The 13300-nt window shown below is 37.0% G+C and overlaps 1 long non-coding RNA gene across 1 annotated transcript; it reads left to right on the forward strand.

Moving 5' to 3' along the window:
* The first annotated feature begins 4930 nt into the window (after positions 1 to 4930).
* LOC121881121 lies at positions 4931 to 7110 on the forward strand. The gene is made up of 3 exons (XR_006091706.1): positions 4931 to 4994; positions 5659 to 5742; positions 6223 to 7110. It is a non-coding gene; the product is annotated as an uncharacterized LOC121881121 (long non-coding RNA).
* Positions 7111 to 13300: the final 6190 nt, after the last annotated feature.

Consider the following 13300-nt stretch of genomic DNA (forward strand, 5'->3'; position numbering starts at 1 on the left):
AGTCGGTAGCATTGCTGGCTTCATCTAACTGTTAAAGTAATGGCTTTTGGGCATTGTAACTGTATGCTATTAAAAAAGTTCCATAATGACTGTTGCGGGACTGCTAGAGATCTGTGCACTTATTTGGCATCTGATATGTGAGAGGGAACTAAAATTGTATATGAAGTTAATATGAGAAATCTAAATTGGTCTTTTTATGTATGAAATTCTATCTTTTCCTTACTGTCTCTACAATGTGGTTTAGCATTGAAACACTGTCTGGGGAAACAAAGAGGAAATCTTGAACTAAAATATCTGCACCTTTGGAGGTTATACACTTGATTTGACTAATTCAATTTGCTGATGCCTCATATTAACTTCAGATAAACTTTGGAACATGTTTTTACACAAAACAAGGACTGTTTCTGTCCCTCATCACTAACATTGATACTCTCAGTATGAACAGGAGGAATGATTACAGCAAGAAAAATATGTTTCAGTGTACATATAGGAAACCCCCGTGTCTTGTCCCTGACAAACAAAGTAAACTAAAGTACACCTCAAAACTTTCTCTTAATTTTGGCTCTCCAATAATGTCAGAAACTTTGTCCAGGTCCAGCTGTGGCTTCAACTCATTCTCCCTGAATGCATTTGATGTTTTTCCACTTACACTGTGGCTTGCAAGCACCTGCCTTCTGAAGACCACTATGCACAGCTCCCCTGTGGCCTTTTTTGGGAGCCCCCCTACTTGATATGTGCAAATTGGCCCCCAGTGATAGTGGTGTTTGGACCAATTTTCACCTCCAGATGACAAAAAATAGGTGTAAAACAAGTACAGGAATACTAGAATCCTTTTAGAAAATATACGGATTAATTTATAGAACTTACTCTTCAATGACTGTTTACAAAATCATTACCACATAATAACCTAGGGATGGAGTTATTGACAGTATATACATGATATACAATTTTCTACTAAAATTAACACATGCCAAATTTGCATGAGATACAACAAGTTGTATTATTACAGTGTCATGTATGACAATAACTAAAACACTTCAACAAAGATGTGCAAAATTGCAGCAGGATTTTGTATCAGATGTAATGCTATATCCTAATACAAAAACTGTTAAGCTATGTGCACTAACTGCATTTAGGTAAAGGCACAACATAGTGGATACTGGCTAGAAGGAAGCTTGGGATGTTGCTGCTGACTTTCATATAAATCTTTCCACAGGTGAAAACCATGTGCTGGGTTGCTAAAACAATACATAAACAGAGGACTGTATACAATGTAACATACATTTATAAAAATCAAAATACAGAAGAAAGGTGTTAAAAGACAACAATTATAAGGAGCACAAGGACACACAGAGTTCATACAAATACACACACAGACAAATAAAGCAACAGATTACAACAAGCAACCCTCATTAATGTAACCAACTACTGATGATGAAAATGGACCACCTTGGTGGATTTATGCCTTGATTTATACAGCTGTGGCTCAGGAGGTAGAGTGGATCGTCCACTAATGTGAATATCGGTGGTTCATTCCTCAGCTCCTCCAGTCTGCATGTCGAAGTGTCCTTGAGCAAGATACTGAACCCCAAAATTTGCTCCCGAAGGCTGTGCCATCAGTGTATGAGTGTGTATGTGAATGGGTGAATGTGGCATGTAGTGTAAAAAGCGCTTTGAGTGGTAAGAAGATTAGAAAGGCACAATATAAATGCAGTCCATTTACCATTTACAATATCCTTAGTCATTTTCTCTGTTTCACATCTAGCTAAGTAGTGCATCCTTACTGTACATGGAGGATGCCATTTTCACCAGTAGATGTACATGATTGTTCTCAACACTGGTTTTGAACATGTGGTCCTGCAACTCTGGGAACAACATATTGTCTGCACTGTAATTCAGGATTTGATTTGTGATGGCTTATGTTAAGCCATGTCTCTTGGGGAGCTTGCCAGGTTCTTCTTAAAACCCTTTGAAAGCAACACTCTGACTCTGTGCAAACAGCAATTATCCCAGGTGATGGTTTTTGCAAACCTCCATGAGTCTTCAGAAGAACAAAGGGATGCACAGTTGAATCAGAAGGCAGCACTTCAGCGTAAGGCATGCAGCTGTTCTTTTCTTTGATCTTTCCTACAACAAAGCCAGCAATGTAGTTGACAGCAGCTTCCTTGTACTCAGAGATAGCATCAACATTTGGGCCTAGGTGGTAGTCATGCTCTGGCTCTGCATGCTCACAGGCTTCAAGTCATACCTGCACAAGGTGTTTGCTGCAGCAGGTGTTGCCTCCAAGATGGTGGTGTTGTCACAGAGGATGCAATTTGCCTGTTCATATCTTCACTTGCAACTTCACCAGAAGACACTTGTATGCAGCTTTGAACTGTCTTGCAGTAGGGTAGTACTCAAGGTGATCTTGACTCAGCTTGTAAGTGAGGAGGTAACAGCATTGGGCATTAGGCTTACACACAGCTTCCTGGAAAACATTCTGTACACTTGTGCAACTGGCAATGGAGCCAACTACACGTTTTTCGTTTTCCGGCATGCAGCAGTATGCCTTTCTGATCTTTCATTTCCAGAAGATGCTTTTGTGCCTTCAGCAGGATTTCTGTAGCACAATCTTTGTTGGATGTCCTCATGGGTGCCTTGTATCATTTTCCTAGGGGATTTGAAGGCAGCATCAGTAGTTCTCAAGAACCCCACTGTCTCTTCACATCCTCTGAACTGTGGCAGATGAAGCTGTGTGTTACAATACTCTGGAGTATCTGCCACACTGCTGCTGAAAACCTGGGCTGCAAACTTCACCTTAATCATCTGTTCTTCCTACTATATATGGGCCATTTTCAACTTGTTTCCACGTTGCAGTCCCTGGGTCTCCTAAAGTTTGTTCAGCTCCTAGAGATGCTTCCAACTGATTTTTCCTGTTGGAGTTTGCAATGTACTTCCTTCAGCCAGTGCATTTCTGAGCAGTTTCAGCATGTGGTACACATCAAGTACTGCATGGACCATTTTTGAGGGATCTGCCAGATGTGGAAATGAGGGTTTCATGTCATGCACATCCACGCTTGCTTCATGGCAAAGTGGCATGTAATGTCAATGACATTACATGTGCTCCGATGTCATGGAGTCGAAGAAGGCACTCCTTGATGATATTTGCATGCTCTTCCACAGTCAATCCATCAGTGAATTCCAGGAGCAGTCAATGGCAACAACTATGATGACCAAGGCATCTTTGGTTGGCGGTAGGCTGTCATCGACGACACCACAGCCAATTTTCCACCAGCAAATTCCACATGCTTACATATAGCCACTTTATCCATCAAGAGGGCACACAAGGTTTCTTTTCCCTCCCATTTCTTGTCCTCCCCAAGAAACTTGATTGTAGAAAAGGCTGGTTTTGTGAATCCAGGATCTGCAGAGATTTTCTGTATCACAAGGATGTGGTGAAACAAGGTCAAAGCATTCGTGCACATAAACATAAGCTTTAGTGGAATAAAAATGCTGTCATGGCAAATGAACGCAATTCCTCAGACACTTGAACCTTTTTCCTTTGCTTAACTCTGGTGAGTATCTCTTTTGGCACTCCACTATGGAGCATTTTCTGCTTCAGTGCTCACTGATAACCTCAGTTAAACAGGAAATCTTCCTTTTCAATCGTCTGGTCTTCCGTTTTTGCAGTTTTCGTCTTTTGCGGCAGGTGACCAATTTTTTTCCCCACTTTATGAATTTATCATGTAATTTGCGCTTCAGCATATTGGAAAATTCTCCTAAATAACTGTGGTCAGCAGTGGCTGAAATGCTATTACTCACTGCAGTATGTTGTACCTGTGAATCCTCAACATAGTGTTCTAGTGTCACATCATTGTGATGAAAGACTGCATCCGACACCAAATTTGTGCCATCATGCACTTCCTCCATCACAGTGTACTCATTACCATCTGATACTTCACTGACACTGTCACCTTTCTGTATTGTAGTCACAGCCGTTGTGCAGTGCTGGTGGTCCATGTTGACCATATTGCTTATCTCTGTCTATATTTCATCTCTGACTCAGATTTTGTGACTTTTCCAGAGGTAGAAGGAATACTCACAGCCATGTAGTAGCACAGGTGATATAAGTAAACGGTGTCACTTACCTCTGTGTGCATACTTACCACCTGTGTCTTGGATGTTGTGTTGACACTGGGGAAGGCAAAAATAGTTGGGACAGCAGTTTAATCTAGTAATCTTCTCCACACTGAAAACACTCCTCGGTGAAACGTAGAGCACATATGCTGGAGTGGTGGGATGGCTTCCAGTTACTGCGGTTTATGTTGCTGACCCACTGACACATCCTTATCATGGAGTGGAAAAGTTTTTATAATATAATACTTGTGTAATCGATTGAGTGGTATGAACATCTCAATTGTATTTTTCAACTAAGGATTAGGATAACTACAGTGTACTCAAAACAACCACTAATTATGTTTTGTTAATTCATAGTTATTTTTAAGACTTAATCCTTTCTAAAAGAAAATGACAAATTTGAAAAGAAAGGTCAATGAAATAAAACTCTAAATAAAATTCACTTGTTAGTATTTCTTCAATTGTCTGTCACACATTAGCAAATGTTAAAGCTATTTCATTTTAGCTAGCATGTTATTCAGCTTTCTAGTGTTACTTAAAAATAAAAACTAATAAATTGCTACACTGTAAATAATTTATTTTCACATACCTGAACAGAGTAACCTAGGATCCACTCCCATCTCTTTGCTTCACGCAGTTGTAGGCAACACAGGAGGGTATTTTTAACTATCGTGAATTTCTTGCTGTAAAGACAAAGAGATTTACCGCCGTATGCTGGAAAGAAAAATTGAGTTCACCGTGCGTTGAACTTGAAGACCCCTCCCCCACCCCACATGCACACACACCATGACACACACTCTTCTGCATCTGGCAAGCGATGCGACATCCCAGCACCCAATATTTAGTGAATTTTGCCTTTGTGATTTTTGCTGAGGAAGGTAAGATTGTAGAAAATAATACGTAATAATATTCCTGTTTGCAGAGAACGGCAATAAAACAGCCCCTAGTTTACATATAATACGGCGTAACAAACCCTCATATTAGCTATTAACAGCATGAGCAAAAGTTGTGGTTTGGCTAATGTTGGCTTAGTCATTGACCATGATTTTTTTTCATATTTATTCAAATATCTACAAATTTATGCATACAAGCAAGGGCGAAGGTTTGGTTTTAACTTTGGTAGGGACATTTTTTCGGACGACCAAAATAATTGTGTATGTCCACTTGCTCTTGATCACTCTTTTCTCTTTCATAAGCACATGCGTGCACACATACACACACACACACAAAGAGCCTGACTCTGCTAAATGTCTACTGAATATATATTAGCTGACATGCCTGAAACCAGATTTGTACATTAACTTTTCTCTTTTTACATTTTATTTTATTGAAAGACTACTTAACTATAAATCTGAGACCAAAATTAATATTTAAAATGCACATATCAACTGTCACAATAAATGTTAAATAAAATGTCTCTACTGTCCATGCCCAAATCTATGCTCAAGATACAAGAATGCATGCATTGTTTGTTATTGAGTCCTTACGTGCACATTGTTTTAAAAAAAGGAGTGAAGATGTAACTGTTTTTACTTTATTTAGAGGTGGCAGAATCAGCAACAGAGTGATCCAACAGGGACTAGGATAAATAGAGGAAAACTGGGGTCCCAGCCATACTTGGACAAGGTGCACTATATTCCTTATAAGCATTCTTATTCATTCTATATGCGTAATCCTTTGATCAAGTTGATATAGTATGCTATAATAAGCAGTATTTCTGAGGCAGCTATCAGTATTCAGTTTGAAGGAGAATAATTATACGCATATCACATACTGTAGGTGCAAGACTACTAGAAAGCAATATTAATGAAAAAAGTAGCGCTGCACACTCAACTCCAAGCCACAAAAGTTTAATCTGCACAGCATTATAATGATTCTGACCTGACGAAGATCCGAGTAGGATTGAAATGTTGTCCAGATTAAATTTTTCCAGCTATCAGTATTCACATAAAGGGTTTTTTTTATAAAAGCCCTCAAAAATTAAGTTTGTTTAGTCTTTGAAACAATATGATGAAATTTATATGACAGTGTTGAACTACATGTACTACTTATGTTTAAAGAAGAGCACCACATTTTTTCTATTTCAATATATCAAATTCTATCTAGGTCCAGAAGTGTGGCTTATAGGGGACAGCTACATCCGACGTGGGGAAGAAAGAGTCAGACACACCACAAGGAGCAACCTCTGACTGGATGGCCATGTGTGGTGGTTTGGCTGGGGTGGTCTGACAGGGAAGAACTGTCTTCCCTTTTTTTTAATCATTCCTTTAGAGGAAGAAGAATCTACTCATCCACTGTGGCAGCAATAACATCAGCTAGTGTTTTTTTTTCTTGTTGTCTCCATAAGATGTTTGAACTTTACTGTGCTGAATGATGTATGTGCAGAGTTTAATGCTAGAAGGCTGTTTTTAATTTAATCTGCTGAAGGGGGAAAGTTTATCTTGTATTTGAGTTTAAATTTATGTCACTATGGGCATGACATGACAACACAACTAGGTTGGAGTGTACATGTACCGACAAGTAAAATCAGCAAAGATTGTCACCCATTGCACTTGTGTTGGAGATTATCAAAAATTATAGATGTATACAATTTTACCAGAAGGTATGTACTCATTGTGAGATTTATTTTTTCACATATTGCCCAGCCACATTAGAGACTCAGATAAATTCATTTGATGGATGCCACACAGCTAGAAGATGGATGAATGGATGAGCCTTTGATAACTGCACTCCACCACAATACAATGCGAGTAATAATATTGGAAAACTGTGACAAGGACAGATTAATTATATTATAACATTAAATAAAAGTTATAATATACATTGTTAGGCTTGTCAATTACATATAAAAACATGAGTGTACACTAGACCATGCAGTAGATATTTGGGCATGCAGTACTGTTAGACATGGATGTCGGGGATTAGTAAGGCACTATTACGTAGCATGAACATGCGGTGCTATGAGAAATCACCCGTAAGACCATAGCTCTCCCACTGGAGAGTCCCATGCCCCATCAGAAGAGGCCACAAGCCCAGTCAGAGGATGCCACATCACTATTAGGTCACTATTGCGCACATTTGAAGATGGCTGTCACCATGCTTTCCTGAGAGCTTGGGCTTGAGACAATCCACCTAAAATCAAAGCAATCCTCTGTAATATCTTTGTTACACTGTTATTCTGGGGTAACAACAAGATATTTCATCCTATTGTGTGGAAATCCTACACCAAAGACGTTGGATTTGTAACTATTGGATCAGTCTAAATACCAAGGCTGAATCCCAGCCTTTGATGTCTAAGGACTACTTCCTCTCATAGCATGAGTGAAATCATGCCACCAGAGGCTGTGAAAAGTGATGAGGACTTACTCACCATTGCACAGGTACGTGACCTCCTAGAACAACAGAAGTGCTTTTACAAGGACTTACTCCAACAACAGGAGAGTACCTATAAAGGCTTTGTCCAAATGCTCATGGACTCCTTCAACAAAAGACCAGATGGGGTCTTAAAGGAGCTATGTTACAAAATCCAGTCTACAATACACCCAGAAGGATGTGGATGAGTAAAAATCACTTTCCCACAACTTGTAAATTCAGTGTAAAGAGCTGGACAATGACATCAAAACATTCAGCTTAAGCCTTGACAACATGAATGGTAAAGTACACCTGTTCCTAAAATGACATACACATCATGGATCTGTGATATTTGTGCCTCAGTGTTCACTTACTGATGGAGAATTTCTTGTATACTTGTCTGACAGTTTTATCACTAAACATAGGTTTACAGTTGATGACAGTACATTATTTAATCCATTTGAATTTCACAGAGATGAAGATGTTTGTCATAATACAGATTTTGATCCTGATTAACTTCTTCAGCTACTAACATTTCTTACGCTTGTGAATACTACAATGAATTCCAATTCAACTAAATATTTGCAGTCTCTCTAAAAATTATAATCAGTTGGTACATTATTTTATCCTCCTTAAATCAAGAGTTTTCTGTAATCGCTCTTACTGAAACATGGCTTACAGAAGAATCTAAAGGACAAGGCCTTAATGAACTGCCATCATATAAATCTACTCACCTCATCAGACAGTCCAAGTCGGGAGGAGGAGTTTCAGTCTTTGTCCATCAAAATTTTGAATTTGTTAATCGGCATAACCTTTTTCTTATGAAGTGGAGGAAGTTTTTGTTGTTACAAAAACAACAAAGATGCGGTCATAAGTAGTATTTATCGACCACCAGACGCTGACATTACTTGTTTTAATAATAAGTCTCGTTAACACTTTGGAGCTTATAAATAAGGAAAACAAAACATACCATATTCTCTGGGACTTCAATATTAACCTTTTTAAAAGTGAAACTCCAAACTTCCAACAGAAGATTTTGTAAACCATTTTTATGCAAGTTATTTTTATCCCACTATCAGCAAACCTACCAGGGTAACAGACAAATCTGCTACACTAATTGATAATATATTATTTAATACTCTTAACTATGAAACAGACTCAGGAATTTTATTCACAGATATATCAGATCATTTCCCAATCTTTCAAACTGTCTTGTTAGATGGACATAAGGTAAAAAATAATAACTCATAACTTATAGAAATTTCAATCCAAGCAATAAATCAAAATTTAAAGAAATGATGGAGAAAGGTTCATTTGAAAGGGTATATAGGGAGAGCAATGCAAAGAATGCAAAGTTTATCAAGTGTTTATGAAACTATTTAATTCAATTTCACAAAATGTTTTGTGCCGGTTACTCATTCTGTTGATACTGGGAGAAAAAAATAATAATCCTTGGTTTTCTGCTGGATTGAAAAAGCCCTCCATAATCAAAAACAAACTACAGAAAATATTTCATCGAATTTCATTGCCAACTGCCTGAAATTAAACTACTTATAAATTGTACAAAAACAAATATATTCATCTTCTTAGAGTAGCCAAGAAAAGATTGTTCAGTGACCACTTTATAAAATCCAATAGCAATATCAAGACTACATGGAAAATTATTAATCAGCTACTTCAAAGAAAAAAGGCCTCCACAATTTCTTTCAACCTTTACATATTGAAGTTTTACTTTCACTGATCCTTTTGAGCATGTACGTTCAATGATTTCTTTACAAGTGTTGTTGTGTCTCTTGCCAAAAAGATAGTTGATACAAAAATCCACTAGATTATGTAAAGGGTTCTTTTTCTTCTTTGAGTAATTTTTATCTGCCTGACTTTAAGGAGATGAATGATATTATATTAAAATTTTAAAAAATCAGCTCCGGGTCATGATGGAGTTTGCACCTTCCTAATCAAAGAAGTCATGACTCCTATCATTGAGCCTTTAACGTTCATTTTTGTATTATCCATGGAAACTGGCATCATACCTTCTGACCTAAAAATGGCTAAAGTTATTCCAGTATTTAGGTGATCAAGGATCCTTTACAAACTACAGTCCCATTTCAATATTGCCATGTTTTCCAATGTCCAATTCCATGTTTTTAGACCTTTTGAAAGCATTTGACACTGTTAACCATGCTATTTTACTTTCAAAAATGTATGGATATGGCTTTCATGGTAATGTTTGTAAGTGGCTCAGTAACTATCTTCTCAATAGAAAACAATATGTTTTAATTAATGTTAATGAGTCAAAAAGAAATGTAATGCAATATGGTGTACCACAAGGATCCATATTAGGACCTTTATTATTTCTTATTTATATAAATGATCTTGCTGCAGTATATACCACCACATTCCCATTGTTCTTTGCAGATGACACCAACTTTTTTTGTCTCGAAGAGATTTAAGAACTCAAAATTTCATGTCATTTGCAGGAAAAAAGAAATATGTGAGCAAATTAAACTTCATATTGATAATGAAGAAATGTTTTTTAGGTATTCTGATTGATAGACCCTCTTGGAGGGAACAGGTTGGTTTTCTCTGCAATAAGGTCACTAAATCTCTTGGGATTCTGAGAAAAATAAACAATACATGTTTCTTAACATTATATTATAGTTTAATTTATCCACATTTAACATACTGTGATATTGTATGGGCAAATACTTTTCTGACTTTACTTTACTAAATATTGCTGTGGCAGAAACAGTTTATTAGATCAGCAACTTTTTCCAAAACTGTTGTATCAAGTGCACTTCTTTTTTTTTTAATTGGAGTTGCTCACTATTTTTGACATTAAGATCAAATCAAATCAAATATCAAATTGTGTGGAGTTATCTTGTGGAATGAAAATGTACATTTAATGGATTCCTTTGTGTCATTGTCTATGTACAAAAAGAGACTTAGAAATGCCCTGCTATCAAAAAAATTTGACTTGGAACAATAATGATCACTCAACTGTTGTTCATACTGTTAGTACATGCAATACTCCTGCTTCTCTGCATTTTTTAACCATAATTCTACACTTATTTTATAGTGCAAACACTAATATTTAAAATGTAATGGTGATTTTGTATTTTTGTATTTTACCTTTTGGGTGTGGTTTTCTTATAAACCATTACAGGTGTTTCATCACATCCTCACACATGTTTGATATTTCATTTGTGTGTTTTGTCTTCATGTGTGTAAAACAAATAAAACAAACCCGACCTCCAGACAAGTTCAGATGAATAGCTAAAATACTTGGAGGGACAGTTGTTATTGTTAAATATGATGACAAAACGTATGTGAGACAGATCATGGGAATATACAGTATGGTGAGGAGGAGCTGCAAGTGAACTGTATGCAACAACTTGGAAAGAAAAATACTTTTGTCTGGCCAAACAAATCAGACTGCATTTTCTATTATCACAATCAAATTGTCTGTGGAATATCAGAACCCACGCTATGCAGTTAGTTTGCCACGCTCATGTATAATGAAGTGTGAACACGCACAGAAACAAAAACTTCAGCTGACGCAGCAATAAAGACATCATTAACTTGTGATATTCAGTTGTTGTTTAACTCATTAACTAGAATGAATGTATGCCCTGTGTTAAATTGTTTTAAATGAATGTTTATGAAAGCAGTTTTTCACTGTTCAGCAACCTGTTAATATGACTGATTTACTTACCAGTAGTTATGAGTAATTAATACTTACCTGATATACGAGTGATCAGTACTTACCAGTAGTTAATATTCAGCAGACTTAACTGTAAACAATACTTTCCAGACAATACTATACAAGTGATTCTATTCTTTATTAGTGTGTTCCTCACTAGAAATATGGTTCACTAGTCCTGTGTCTGATACCAAAGTGCTGTACAATGCTTAGTGGCACAATGTGGTACACTTTTGTGTGATTTTTCTTAAACTGTTTTTGTTTGAATTTTAAATGCATGTAATAGACATTTTGGCATGGACAAATTGTGGTGTGGTGTGGTTCATTCTGTGGTGTGACATTCAAAATTGTGACAATAAAAAGGCTTTGTTGGTGATGAATCCTAAAAATCTTAATGGAACACATGGAAAATAGAATCAGCAAAAGTCAAAAGCAATTAGTTGGAACAGGCTTTGTCAGAATTAATCTAAAATATATTGGAATACTGAGGACAGATGTCTTACGATGCATGATTAATAAGAAAAATAATGCAAAATGTAATGAATTTGCACAAGGATGGATCTTGCCTTTAATTTAACAAGCTTACTCTAGTTGACATTGTGGGTGTGTGTGATGTGCTATTGTGTGTAGCTTTGTATTTTTTATGTGTCCCTTGTGTTTTTTGCTTTGTACTGTTTGTTATTGTTCAAATGGTAACATTTATGTTTAACTCTGTACATGGTCCCAATAAATAAATAAGATAATAATAATAAAGATAGTAATGATAAGGAACTATGATAAAGTGCGTTACTTCAGAAAAGTATTTTCATTTTATATACAATAACTTTCATGTCACACCATATGACAGTTTTAGACATTAATACAACAGATTGGTGAATAAATTCAGATTCCAATATAAAATCTAAAAGACCACATATTTTTGGAACTCTAAGAGTCAGTACAACACAGCTCAATAATTTTATTAAGTTTTAAAAACTGTTCTGTCAACCACCCAGGCACACTCTTTAAGTTGGCATATTAAGCATTTTCAGAAGAAAGTATAGGAATTCTTTTCTCTACAATATCTGACTTGTGTTGCCTTCTTGCCCTTTTGATTGGAAATAAACCTGATTGTTTACCAGGAATGGTGCTCTGAGGGATTTTACAGAAAGGTAAGGTCACCATTTCATCCCCATTTCAACATCACCTCAAGCAGGTAAACAAACCCCCTCTCTGCCTGGCATTCCTCTACACATATAAATTCAGCAGTTCTGGAGAGAATACCAAATAACCATCATGATTGAATGGTGTCACACATATCAAAAACAAAACAACAACGAAAAAAAAAACAGCGCCTCCATTCCGAGCCGTAGCATCTCTCTGTCAGCCGTCGTCGGTTGCACTCAGTTTTGCACGATCTCAAAGTGTTTTGACAGTTTTGGAGAATGTGCCAACGGATAGCGAGACGGAATGGAATGGTGTCATATACGCAGTATCAACAAGCTGACACTGAGGACTCATCAAAGTGTCACAGCTTCACAACCCCGGTGTGACAAACCGATGCAGGCTGACAGTGTGTCAGACTTTACAGCCAGCTTCCCAAGAATGGGCCACGAGGCGGAAGGTGACCCAGTGACCCTTTTTTTCCGGGACAGTTCCTGGACAATTGTGGTTTGACGGTAAAGTACAAGGCCCATAAAAAATACCACACTGCAGCATTCCAGCATGTCAAACTGATACGAGTGCAATGTAACATTTTATTAGCAATGACAAATGTAATTTTGCTAAGCCTGCACAGTATTTGCAATGTACTGTGCTTGATGCTAATTTAGAAAGAGAAAAAAAAAATCTGCAACAAAAAAGAACAAAAGTAACATTCTTTCTCTCATAAGGATGAATGCACAAGCACACAGCTGAATTTTAGCCCTGTTACCCATGAAAAGGCAATTTCAGGCACATATGAATTTGAGCCAGTTTAATGAATATGAACACTAAGAGCTTGTACTGTACAGTAGATGGTGCGGCAAGGGATTGAAGGTTTCTTTATGATATCAATACCATCATCTTAAGTGCTTTCAGCGTCTGATGTGAATACATTACCTGCAGCCATATCAACTGTAGTGGGATGGAATAAGAAAATGGTGGTGCTATTTT

The sequence above is a fragment of the Thunnus maccoyii genome, chromosome 16, assembly GCF_910596095.1.
Source record: "Thunnus maccoyii chromosome 16, fThuMac1.1, whole genome shotgun sequence".
Lineage (NCBI taxonomy): Eukaryota > Metazoa > Chordata > Actinopteri > Scombriformes > Scombridae > Thunnus > Thunnus maccoyii.